The following is a 12,763-nucleotide window of genomic DNA, read 5'->3' as shown; positions in this document are numbered from 1 at the left end:
GGTCTCAGGATGGAAACTTAGGACTAATTTTGTTTCTACACAGACAGCAAATACCTGGTGATACTTCCACAACTGTTTTTGGCTGCTTCCCTCTTATCACTGGATGACTTCAGAAAGGCTGTGTCATGGGCAAGCAGATTTTTACTGTACTACCTTTGAAGTAAATTTTAACATTTCCAATTTTCTCTGTGTAGAAATTACAAATAGTAAATTTCTACTAAAGTGTTTAAGCCTCTCCAAGTTGAATTCAAAAACAATAAATGCCAGAAGGTGAAAAGATCAAAACCCCCCCATGCTTTAGGAACTAAACCAGTCCCAGATCATCATGCTTAGGAGAGAAGATTGCAATAGAAATGAGTCACCCCCCATCTATCTATTGCTGCTCCCCACTGTCAGGGATGTAACAATGGAATAAAGGGGCAACAGGATTGCACTCAGTATGGCAACACTTAGCATGTATGTGAATTATGGTTTCACTAACAACTGATGCAAATCAGTGTCAGTGACATCATGGAGCCCTAAACGATGTCCATCAGGCTGCCTGCTGTCCTGCAGACACACCATCTGTTCCAGCCGAGGGTGCTAGAGGCTCGAGTCAAAGCCCATTGAAGTTACTGGAAAGATTCCCGTGAATCTTTGCCTCTGTGACTCATCCGGAGCTTATACAATGCACAAAATGTCAGGCTCACAAACTGCACTGTGCAAACACGACAGCTAAAGCCTAAACAAAACACTGTGAGAGCAGTCATCTCTCTCACACCAACGTATGCCAGGCTTTGGTCTGCTAAATCATCACAGCTGCAGTCCTGTACAGCAGGTGCACACAAGCAGAGGATGAAACTCTGAACTGCTGCCTGTTACTGAGAGGGCTTTAGGAGACAGGAGAACTCTCTTACACACAGAGCCAGAGGAATCAATTCTGCATCTTGAGTGATGCTGCCATCAGTGGGGATGATGTGCCTAAAAGGAAAGCATGGGTCAATGGGTCACAGTGCCTGAGGAGATCAAACACCACAGGAGAGGTGGGAGGAAAGAATCTCTGATAGCAATAAGAGAGGGAGAATTCAGTAAACAATAAGGCTAGGCAGAATTCAATGGCAGTGAGTAAAATGGGAGGATGACATAAAAATAGTAAGCTGTATCTATAGATTTAACTTGTCTTCTCTAAGTAGAGATGACAGCGTTTTTCTTTCTCAAGATTACATAAAGGCACCCACTTCCCTGCATGGAGCTTCCACTGAAGTCAGTGTGAGTCATTTGTACAGGCTGCTGAGAAACACATTCCCAGGAGAGCTAATTATTGCATATATCATAACGAGCTTGCAGAAGAGGCTTTATAAACATCTGCCACTATTTCATTAACTCCAGTTGAGGAAACAGAACAACTGTCAGCCTAAATGACATGGTTTGGTATTTTCCACAAATTCTGAAAATAAGGCAGTGAAGGGCAAGTCCTGATAAAACATTCAGTTTTCAAATTACTTTCAAGTAAAATATGTATTTTTAAAAGCGTGCTAATTTTATCTCCAGTCCCCTATCAGAACATGCAGTTGTTAGGATATCTTCTCTACTTCATGTACAAGAAAAAGAGACAAGAAAATGCCCCCCCCAGCCCTGATTTACTCTTGCACTTGCAAAAACCAAAACACTCTACCTGTGCTAATTGTTCAGCAGAACTCAATGAGGTGAGAAACATAAAATTTGAATGCATAAATCCAGCGAAACAGAAATGAGGTTTTATTAAGGACAATGCTGCTCTCCATAGATTAAGTCTATTGGCCTAAAATTTATGGCCTAAAAGTTTATGACTAGAATCTGTCCTGTCTGCAAATATTTACCTTTATTATACTTATAAACCTTTAAAGCATGAGTCTGCTTGTCATTTAGTCAAGATCTTTAAGTGATCAAATCCTTTTATTGATCAAGTAGTGGACATGAGCCTTATGTATGGGAACTGAGATGTCTGTCCCAGCATTAGCCACAGTAGAGGCTCTCTGGCAATTCCAAGCATTTAGATCATAGAATAGATACAAAGTTTGTTCTTACTTTCTCATTCCAGGAGGAAGAATGAGAGGCTGCAGGCAGGAAAGAGGAAAAGGACTTCAGAAATCAGAGAGATGGAAAATGAAGGCAAAATCTCAAGCAGAACACCTAATCCTGAAATTAAACTCTGGGATTTGCAGCAGAATCTTTCTGTATTAGTGGTTCTTTATATGCCTCATACTCAAGAAATCCCTTCTCCTGAGGGACTTCCCTTGGTGGGTGAGAAAAGTAGTTTCACATGACACTTTCTCCATATGGTTTGCAACATACTGAGGCAATAACATCTCTCACTAGGTACAGTCTACTGAAAAATAGGGTTCTGATAAAAACTTACACTCATCTTTATTATCTTGTACCAGACAGCAAGGGTTCAATAAATATAACAATTAATAATAAATATTTAGCAAAAAATGAGAGAGGGAATGAGGATTATGTGATATTTCCCAGGCTGACAATGTTTCTCTTAGCTGATCAGCTGACTGATGAAGGCCTTCCTTGTACACACCTTCCTGATAATTTTTCAGAGGTAGATGCAGCTACACACTTGTCCCCTGTACAGCTTGCCTTTTAGGCAGTGCAGCCTCACACAAGCAAAGTAGCCCTTATTCAGCAGAGCAAGGTAGCAGAACAGATTGACTGGCTCAACAGCTATTTAAAAAAATAATCAAGCTGGTCTATTTAGCTGTCATGAGCTTCAGCATCTGGACAGCTTTTTTATCTTTTTAACACTTCATTGACATTTACTAAGTAATAAAAAAATCAAGAAAGAAATGCAGCAAATCTGGAATATGATATGTAAAAAGAGCAGAAAATAGACTCAATGACTAAAACAGCTCTGGATGCTATATTTTACTGATAACTGCTTTGGACTGAGCCACATTACCTTGAAAAAACATGGAACTGAACAAAATATACAATTTGCTTTTTGTTTTGTAAAAACACTCTCTGGAGTCCTTTCCATATCCCTGTATTCTGACTGTGTACCAGTGTAAGTGAAAAGTAACTCCAAAGGAGCCAAGCAGTATTAACTGGCATAGGAAAAATGAGAATTAAGTTCAAAAAAGCAGTAGCTGTATCTACCCCTAGGGCATCTCTAGCACAAGAACTTATGGTGTCCTTCCAAACATTCTTTATGGGTGAGAATTCCACTCTACTTCCATTTTGCCACAAACTAAGAATCCTGCAAATACAGAAAGGCATTTTCCTAGTTCCAGCAAGGTTGCTAAGTTAGAGAAGGTTTGGGCAAAACTAAGATCTGTCTTTCTCCTTTAAATAACATCAGTAGGCCTAAAATGTTCTCATTTTAAAAAATGCTGGAATAAAAAGTATCATTCTGCACTGTGTAGCAGGTATCTGGGACCCTTTGTTATATTTTTTACTGGTTACCAATCCACATGCCTCAAAATTACTTAGGAAAACTTTGTCATCAGACATCATCTGCCCAAAGTGGAAGAACTCCAAACCCTACCAAATATATACCACAGGCTGCACCTAGTATTTTACCATTGTATTTATAGAAGTGGGATATGGAAAGATTTAATCAGAGAAAAAAACACACTCTTATTATGGCTTGACCAATTCAGAAATTACAAAGTCTATACTCACACTGCTCAAAGGGTTGTCTGACGTGTCCTGTTTAAGGGAAGATGCCACAAGATGAATTTCCCTTTTTGTGCCAGTTCTTTTAATTTTTCTTTCCCTGCAGTTTGCTTTCTCAGCAGAAGGAATGTAAAGACACAGGACACTCAACTGAGCTGGGCATGCCTGTGATGATGGATGAAGGGATTAGCTGCCAAAAGCTTGTACGCAGTGCAGCACTCCTAGAGAACACCCTGTGTGTGAGTGCCATGCTGTGAGGCACTGCCTGGGAGAGGCTTTTTCAGGACAAAGCACAGCATCGTGGGTCCCCATGTTCAGGAAAAAGCCTAACTCATGTTGGAAGGAATGCAGAGAAAGATGCTGGGGATTTAAAATTATAAGAGGAGACTCAGCCAGCTAAACTTGTTTCATTTTAAAAAGTCTGCAAGGGCATATGATTGTGTTTTGTAAAAACACTGGAAAGGGACACAAAGAGGGGGAAAGAAAGGCTTAAAATGGCATAATATTGGTACAAGAACACATGGCTGTAAACCAGCCACATACAAATTTAGGCTGGAGTTTGGGGATTATTTCTACTCATCAATAAAGTGATGCTCTGGAACAGACTTCCGTCAGGAACAGTAACTGGAAAAGGCCTAATCAGTTTTAAGATGAAGCTTAATAAATCCTTTAAAAGGATAATATGACAAGGCTGCCTACAATGGCAGACAACTGGATTCCATTTTGGAAGATTTCTCCAAGTGCTAAGCTCCCAGACAATTGCTAAATGCTACATCAAATTTGCTAAAGTCAATGCAATATAAAGCCTAGAAATGAGTACTTAATTCAGTTCTTGGCTTAAAAATATTGCCATTTCAAAGTGTCACATATAAAAATTATTTTGCATAGAGAAGGAAATTGAATGGCACAATAGTGTAGAGACAATCTAAAAAAAATCTGATTTTCTCAATTGGTATAATCCCTTCTTTCCAAATACTTAGATGAACCCATTATTGTAGTTAAACTTTCCATCATTATTTTGCAAGGTACTAGTAACTACCCTCATTATTTTGTGGCTATAATACAAAACAGAGAGGAGTCAATTAATTCATTAATTAATAAAGCATGTTGTAATGCTCAGAACTGCTCCGTGAGAAAGTTCTTTTAAATTACTATGCTCAGAATTTGGAACCTCTCCCTGAAACACTGCAGTGGAAAAACAGCTAGGCCATCTACCTCAGAGTTACCCAAACCCTGGCTTAAGGATCAGGGATGATCCTCCAGAAGATGATGTTTTCAAATATTTTGGTTTTTTTAAACTTCATTGCCATTGAATTGACTCAGCTACATCAATAGCCTGACAATCCCTGCTTGATAAGGAAGGTGGATGAAAATCTTGGGAGACTGAAAGGCGAAGGCTCTCTAAAGGTGGGACGACATCCATTACAACAGCTTCCTGATAGGCACAATGGTCAGTCCTGAAAAGGTGCCACGATTCCTATCCTAAGAAAGATTTTGGATTTTTTCCCCCTATGACTGGAAAAAACAATAGGGGGATAAACACAAGAAAAATATATTTTGCAAGATTCAGTGGTATCAGAAGAGTAACAGACCTGAGCCTTCTCCGAGTCCATTACAATGGCTCCACTGTGGTCTGGCTGGCTGATGGGCAGGTGCTCCATGCTCTGCCAAGGCTGGGGACACATTGGTAACCCTGACACCAATGGGCTGCCAGGCAGATGGATTGACTGACAGTCAGAGAGTGTGCTAGGAGAAAAATCAACATTTTGGGGTTTGTTGCCCATTTACTGGAATCAATTTTCACAACAGGTTGCTTTGTTGGAACTTTGTTTCCACAGGGAGCTAGTTAATGAGAGGATCGCTCACTAGTCCCAATATTGCTGCTGGCAGCTGTTGGTACAGAGCAGAACAAAGGTTTTTTCACAGGTCTGAGCTCCTCTCTGCCTGTTTGAGTTTCTCAGCTTGCCAATGTTAAGGTTTATTCATAATGTCTTTGTACAAGAAAACTAACAGCAATTGCTGCAATACATATTACTGATAGAAATGAACTAAACTCTATTTCACTTCAGCTTTTCAGAAGGCTTTCTGTGAAGCACAGCCCTCTCCAGGGAACCATAAACTAAAGATTGCATAGGACCGAGATGCCTTAATGCAGAGTCATTTCAATAGCATGATAGCAGCTGAGAGCTCTTATCCAGATTAATAAAATGATTGCAGCTTCCTCAGAACAGCTTTTTTGCAATGACCCACAAAGTTAGGGACATTGCCATCCCAAGGGGTACCTCATCAGTATCTTTGGCCAGATTATGGCTTGTCTCTTTGTTCTGCTGCTCTTTTATTGATAATGGCAATGAAAGGGTTTAATTCCCAGCTGGTTGTTTATCTTTCTTTTGTTCCATATTCTACTAACATTTCACTTTCTGAACCCTCTGTACTTCCTGATGTTACCATTCAAATTCACGATCACCACAGGCTCTGCAGGTAACGTGCAAAGTCACATTCCTTTGTAGTCAAGGAATCACAGCAGAAGTTCTGCGGGTCCAAAGCCTTCTCCCTGCTCCAAGCTCAGCCTGGCTGCCCCTGCCCCAGGTTTGACAAGACTCCAGCTATGGGAAGGCGTTCCGTGTCCATACGCTACCACCTAGTGGTACCTAGTGCTCCCGCACGGAGCGCCGTGGGACAAATTCCCTACAGCCCGCGGGGCGCGCAGGCTCCCTAACGTTATCTCCCGCTTTCTGGGCGAAGGCTGGAGAAAAGGCTCGTGTTCTACCCAGGCATCGCTCCTGCAGCACCTTCGGGCTGAGACTGGTGATTCCCTAGGCCGCTGTGAACAGCAGCATCGACACACTGTCAAATTTATTCAGTTTTGGACGAATTGCTCTTTTATCGAAACTGGCAGTCCGTCCCACTCTGCCCAAACCATCAGTCCCTCCTGCAGCAGACAGGGCTAAATCTGTGTCTGAGCAGAGACCCTGAAGGGCTGCCTCAGTGGAACCCGCTGCTCTCTGGAGCTCAGCTGCCCCTCCCCAGCGTTAAGGAGCCAGCTGGGCTGTCGATCTGCAAGACGGATCCCAATTTCAAAGCGGCCTCTGGTCCCTTTGGGCAAAGTACAGCTGCGGCCATCAGCTGCCTAGGCAGACACCCTGTGCCTGCCCTCAGGAGCAGGACCCTTCAGCTGCTGTACACAACCAACACAACCCAGCCTGGGGAAGGAAACAGGCCATGCCTGCAGCTGAAGAAGAGTTCCTTGTTTAACACAGCACCATCGAAGTTGTTCTACCGCTACTCTTATTTACAGGGCCTGCAATAGAAGGTGTGGAAAACAGATTAGGCTAAAGACACTAACATTTTAACCATTACACATTTTTGAAGATTTGAGAATGCTATGTTTTACTCTGATGCTATGCTGGCACTGAGAAACCAGACAACAGGGGGTACTTAAAAAACACTTCCCAAAATACAGAGATGAAGAACCTCCTACAAAAAGCAAGTGTTTCAGTAAGACAAAATATTTCATCTGATTCTACTCCCTGATGTGTCAGTGTGAATATGCCATTGCAGAGCACTCATATTTCATGCTGAGATGAGGCACGGGAGTACTGACCTTAAATATTTCCTCTCTGACTAAAATTCACCCTCTTTGCTTTTTGTTTGCTAGTTAGCAGATTTTAGAGTTGAAAGTACAGAAGAAATGTTAATTATCCTACCAGCTTAAATAAGTGGTGAAAACATGCAATAGTGCAGAACTCTATCTAACCTCAACTTTCTTTGGAAGAAAAGTAGACAATTCTTTACAAAAGATCTTGACATTTTGTTTCAGCTGATTTTGCAACTTAGCAGCTTTTTGCCAACAAAGGATCACAGCCCACTAGGCTGGGGATTGTAGCGAGGTACGGGATGATTACTGTTTAGCTGTTCTTTATGTAACATATTTCTAAAACTTCCTGTTGCCTGCCTCTCCTATGTACTTTTTGTCCTTGCTTCAAAAACATTCATAGGCTAGTTCTATCCTAGCAAAAGGCTGATTTTCTACTTCTCTTCCTGTACTTTCGCACTGCCTCCCAGGTTACCTCAGAAAAACCTTCCTCCTGCAAGTCACTAAACCCACTACTGATACAATTTAAAGGAATGCCATTCGCTAACACATCCTGCTTACAGAGGTCAGCACTGAAGACAAGGAACACAATTTTTACCTGATTTCTGTTCCTCTGGCCCAGCTCCTGCCTGCTGTTTGGTTTCACCTACCTATCACACATCTTGTTTAAGCCTGTAATCTACCATGGATGGTGCTGTAATTTTTCTGATGTATTTATCTCGCATGTATATACATATGTGCTAGAATTTAAATCAAACCACATCAGACAAAGCTCCTCATTGCCTTAAGTCTGAGAACCTTTTTCTAAGCAGTGAAGATATGCTGACAAAGCCTTTCCCCAATCATTAGTTTAGAGAAGGGCTGTGATGCGTTTCTTTTGTTTAAAATGCAGAAGGGCCCAAAAATTTCCCATCTCCTGCTCCTCCATCTTCATGAGTCAGGACTTAGCCCCACAACTTGTGTGAGAGCTTGTTCATTCAGTGTCTAAGTGAGGAACAGACAGACTTACTGAGCAGGCAGCAGAGCTGTGGTTCATGACTCTCCCTGCCAGTGGAGCAGCCATCGTGGGCAGATCCATGCAGCCTTTCTCCTCCTGCACCTCCTCAGGTTCGACCAGGGGTGCATCTGCCCTGGTTCTGACAAACGGCAATTCTGTAGCGCTTCTCGTACTCATGGTCTAAAGTTGATCCTGGCAACAAATCCATGGGGTGAGGAGCTTTTATTTTCCCAATTTTAGAGCAAAATAAATTAACAAGTCACACTGTCTTTCTGTCTCAAAACTATCAACAGAAAAGGTTTGAATGCAGAGCTTTGTGTTTAAACTTTGAACATGGGATGCTCAGCACTCTCTTCCACACTTAATAAGACACATAATATTTCTGGAACTGCCAATTATTTTTTTTCAAGCCTATAAAAGTTTCACCATGCACAGCTTGCAATTCTGCACACCATTCAAGCAGAAAATGCACCCACAGGAGACCACAGGGCAAAGCAGAGGAATCAGACAGATCCTGATCCAACCTCCAACAAATGCTCCAAAACTTTAACCCACATGATGACCGCTTGACCTCTAACAGGCATTAACCACCAAACCTTTCTCCTCTCTAACAACATCTGCTTAGTAGGTGCCAATACCCTTAAATTCAGAGTGGCTACTTTTGATCAATAATTGAAGTATGTTTCTTGTATTTCACACTTGTGCCTTAAAACTGTTTCCCCAGGGCTGTGAGCTCTAATAGATCACAGCTTCCCACGAATCCCAGTTCTTTAAAGTAACAGGCATTGCCAGCAATTGAGCTTCTCAGCCAAAAGCAGCATCAAAGACAACTTGCTAGAGCCACACAAAACCAGGCAGCTGCCAGCAGGATTATGAAGGGAGGATGGATTTAGGGCAAGCTTCCTGATGTTGGGCTGGAAAGAGAGAGAGATGGTGGTGGCTGGGTGTGTGAAAACCTGCAGCTGTGTAAAGCTGCTGGTTTATTGATACTTCCTAAGAATGTAGAAAAGGTCATTCAAAGTGCTGGCAGCAAGTCTGGGTGCAGTGCTGATGTGGCCTCTGGGTAGGCCCACAAGGACTGGCTGAGGATGGGCTTTCACAAGTGCCTCAGGAAAAAGCAAGGGAGCAGCAGCATTGGGATGTTTAATACTTGATGCTACAGATATTTTGTTCCTAGTGCTAATGGGACTGATTAAACCATTTGTGTTTCCCCTGTAAAGGAATGTAAAAGTATGTTTTAAGGCTTGGGATTTTTAAAATAAAATTATTCTTGAGCTATACTACATAAAGGTTTTAAATTTACTTCAATAGGTACATGGATCTCAGTTTTACATGTGGTTCATTTGAGACCCTGGATAAAGCAGGACTACATCTACTGGGATTTCCCATATAGGATTGTTGATGCAAGATCTCTCATTTCTTCTGCTTTTATGTGCATAACCTGCCTAACACACTTGCTTCAAGGCAGAGGTTTGTCTCAGGTTTTCTGTGCAAAGCCTAAAGCTCCGGTAAAAGTTAAGGGTCTTTTCATAAAAGAGAATGAGATCCAGCTGTGAAGTTTCAAATATCACCCCCTCTTCAAACATGGAATTTGGACTGGAGTTCACAGTTCCTAAATTGCACATCCCTGTTTGGATGCTGTGAAGTTGCTGGTCTGTTCTTTGGGACAGCACTTTTTTGTTCTCAGAAGCTCTGCTATTAAATGCCAATTTAAGACATTCAGGCTTCCAAGCAGTGGCCTTGCCTTTCACTTAGGTCTTGAAGAGAAAAGGATTGTCATGCAATGAAGTAAAGGAAATACATTACTAACTGGTGACATCTACTTGTGTCGGGAGACAGGTCTAGTGAGAAAGGCATAGACTTTGTATCAGCTTCCTGTGCTTGCAAGTAATACGTATTTTAGAGAGGAAAGGGACCAGTTTCAATTTTACTATTCTTCAGTTTTACCTTATTTTGACAAATATTTATCCCTGAGACCTTGCAGACCTCAAGAGAAGAAAGTACCAAGTACTATTCTCAGCTTTAGTAACTACTAGCAGTGCATAACTCTGAATAATGAAGGCTGAGATTTGTCCTTTATTTTAAAATTAGGCTTTATTATGCTGTGAAGAACCCAAAACAAGGAATCTACACTATCAGCCAAGAACCTCCACAAATCATCCATCATGCTGTGCTAGCCAACAGAAAATTAGCTACTCAATATCTTATTTGTAGTACAGAAGTTAAAAAAAATATTCTTTATAAGATATGGGCAAATGGCACTAAAGCCTTAACAAATGTTTGTTTGCATAAACCATATCCAAAGTGAACACTGAATTGTCTTTTTCAAGACACTGCACTCTCCAATAACCTCAGAACAACCAATACATGAAGTTTTAAGCAAATATTAGATTAAGCATATGTTGCAAATACTAAGCAGTACTTTCCTTGCGAATTTGTTCTAAATACTGCAGTCAAATAGTTCATGCTTTTAAATCAGAGCTGACAAAAGAAAAAAACCCAAAACCCCACACCAAACCCAACACCCAACTCACACCCAAATAAAAATCCGATGCACACTTGGGAGCCAATTGGTTTTAAATTCTTTACTGAATTCCACGCATCAGACTACTCCTAATCAAGATCCTGACTGATCACATGCATTAGAAAATATTTTCAAATGGTACATACCCTCTTGAGGGCTACAAATTACTAATAGATTATTTGACAAGAAGTTGACATTTAATTTCCTGAGCTTTTGAGTTAGTACAAGTAAACTTTTTGTCTGTGGACACAAAGATCTTCAGAAAGAACCTTCAGAGCACTGTGAGCATTTGAATTAACCCCAGAGGAGGGATCAACATGATTGTAATCAGATTATTTTTGATCTTCTGCCACTAGATGGTGTCCGGTTACCTGAGCTGTAACCACAGCTGCATTAATCAAAAAAACAACCTTCAGACTCGCTGAATTCTTGCGCTTAGAGCTTTTGCTGATGATTTGGGTAAGGTATTTTCAAGGGAGATTTGGCTTTTCAAGTCTTACTTTTGATCTCTGTATGGTCTTTTAAATGGGAAAAGATTAAGTCTTTGATGAGGATTCTTGCATAAACAGAAGCAATGAACTACAGAGCACCTTAACTGCAGTCAAGGAAATGTGAGCCAGGCTTGAGCAATGCAAAATATCTTTTCTAAAAGTAAGGGGGAGAACAAAAAGGAGAGTAATGCAAAGTCCAGAGGGCAAAAACCAGCACCACTGTCCAACTTAGTAAGCATGAAAGGACCATAAAAGTCAGTTTGAAGAAAAACGAAACCCTTCCTCTGTGTGTTGTGCAGCTTGGTATTTGTGGTGTTTTACCTCTCCTTTGAGAGCTACTGCAGAGCTGTTGAGAGGAAAGCTGCAAGAAAAAGAAAGGGTATGAGAGCACGGGAGAAATGTGGGGTCCAGGCTTGAATGTGTAGTGGCAAAGAGCATTATCTGTTTTACCCGTGTAATTAAACACAAGGACAAACCAAAAACTGCAATGCTTCGCTCTGTTCCCAGATCTGCTAATAAATAAGGCACCAGGGGGCCCCAGTTATTCACGGGCAAGAAAACCGTATTAACTCGTTACTTGCTGAATTAATACACTTCAAAGACTTCATTCAAGCAAGACAGGCAAGAGAGAAGCAACAGAAAAGGAGCATAAAAATTCAGCTATGTAGAAAATTGCAGTAAAATTACTAGAAAAGTGACTCGAGCTCAGTCTTACATGGCAAGTTTCAAAGTATGGTTTCATATTGGAAAAATAACAAATCCCCCTTACTGCTATCAAAACAGGAGATGGAGTGATTTAAAATTGAATTTTTAAAAGGTGTGTTTGAGACCCTTTGATCAGCTCAAGTGTTGAGGGTGTTTGGAGCTACCTATGCTGCATGTGAAGGAAGTCAAATCAGTGATGAAACTCATGAGTTCAGGGCTGTTTACCTATAATTTAAGAGAGTCCTCTGAGTTTTTTCCTCACTGATACTGCACATAAAAGCACAAAGCAGACTCTTATTCTATAAGAGTATTACAAATCAGTGTACCCACCACAATTTGTTTTCACTGATGTCAGTCACGTTGCATGGAGTCTCTCCCACACATCTGCTTGTAACTTAGCAGACTTGAAACCATTCAACAGCTGCCTGGCAATAAGATTAATTTAAAGTAACATTTTCTACAGAATAACTTCAATTTTACTTTCTTTTTTTTTTCTCTAAAACACAAGAATTACAGCCATTTGAGCACTGTAAGGAGACTGCACAAAGTAATAGGGTTGTGGGATCCAATTACAAGCAGCCTAAAAAACCCCCCAACCTTCTCTGATGTCCAATCTATTTTCCATTTGAGGCAGCTGCAGCTGGATGCATCTTGGGAGTTCAAGGCAGCACACTGATCCAAGATACAAAGAATAAAACATTGTTCTCTTGCACAAGTCTGGGAAGCTCCTCAAGTCAAGAAAACAAACAGAAAACTGTACTTGAAGGCTCTCCCCTTGGAATTAGTAACTTGCCTAACCACCTGAAATG

The 12,763-nt window shown here is 41.1% G+C and overlaps 1 long non-coding RNA gene across 1 annotated transcript; it reads left to right on the top strand.

Moving 5' to 3' along the window:
- The first annotated feature begins 1,078 nt into the window (after positions 1-1,078).
- LOC137469938 (uncharacterized) lies at positions 1,079-2,188 on the top strand. Its single transcript, XR_010996807.1, has 3 exons — positions 1,079-1,248; positions 1,531-1,685; positions 2,060-2,188. It is a non-coding gene; the product is annotated as an uncharacterized lncRNA (long non-coding RNA).
- Positions 2,189-12,763: the final 10,575 nt, after the last annotated feature.

Source organism: Anomalospiza imberbis, chromosome 3 (genome assembly GCF_031753505.1).
Source record: "Anomalospiza imberbis isolate Cuckoo-Finch-1a 21T00152 chromosome 3, ASM3175350v1, whole genome shotgun sequence".
Lineage (NCBI taxonomy): Eukaryota > Metazoa > Chordata > Aves > Passeriformes > Viduidae > Anomalospiza > Anomalospiza imberbis.
This window is presented reverse-complemented; position numbering and strand designations above follow the sequence as displayed.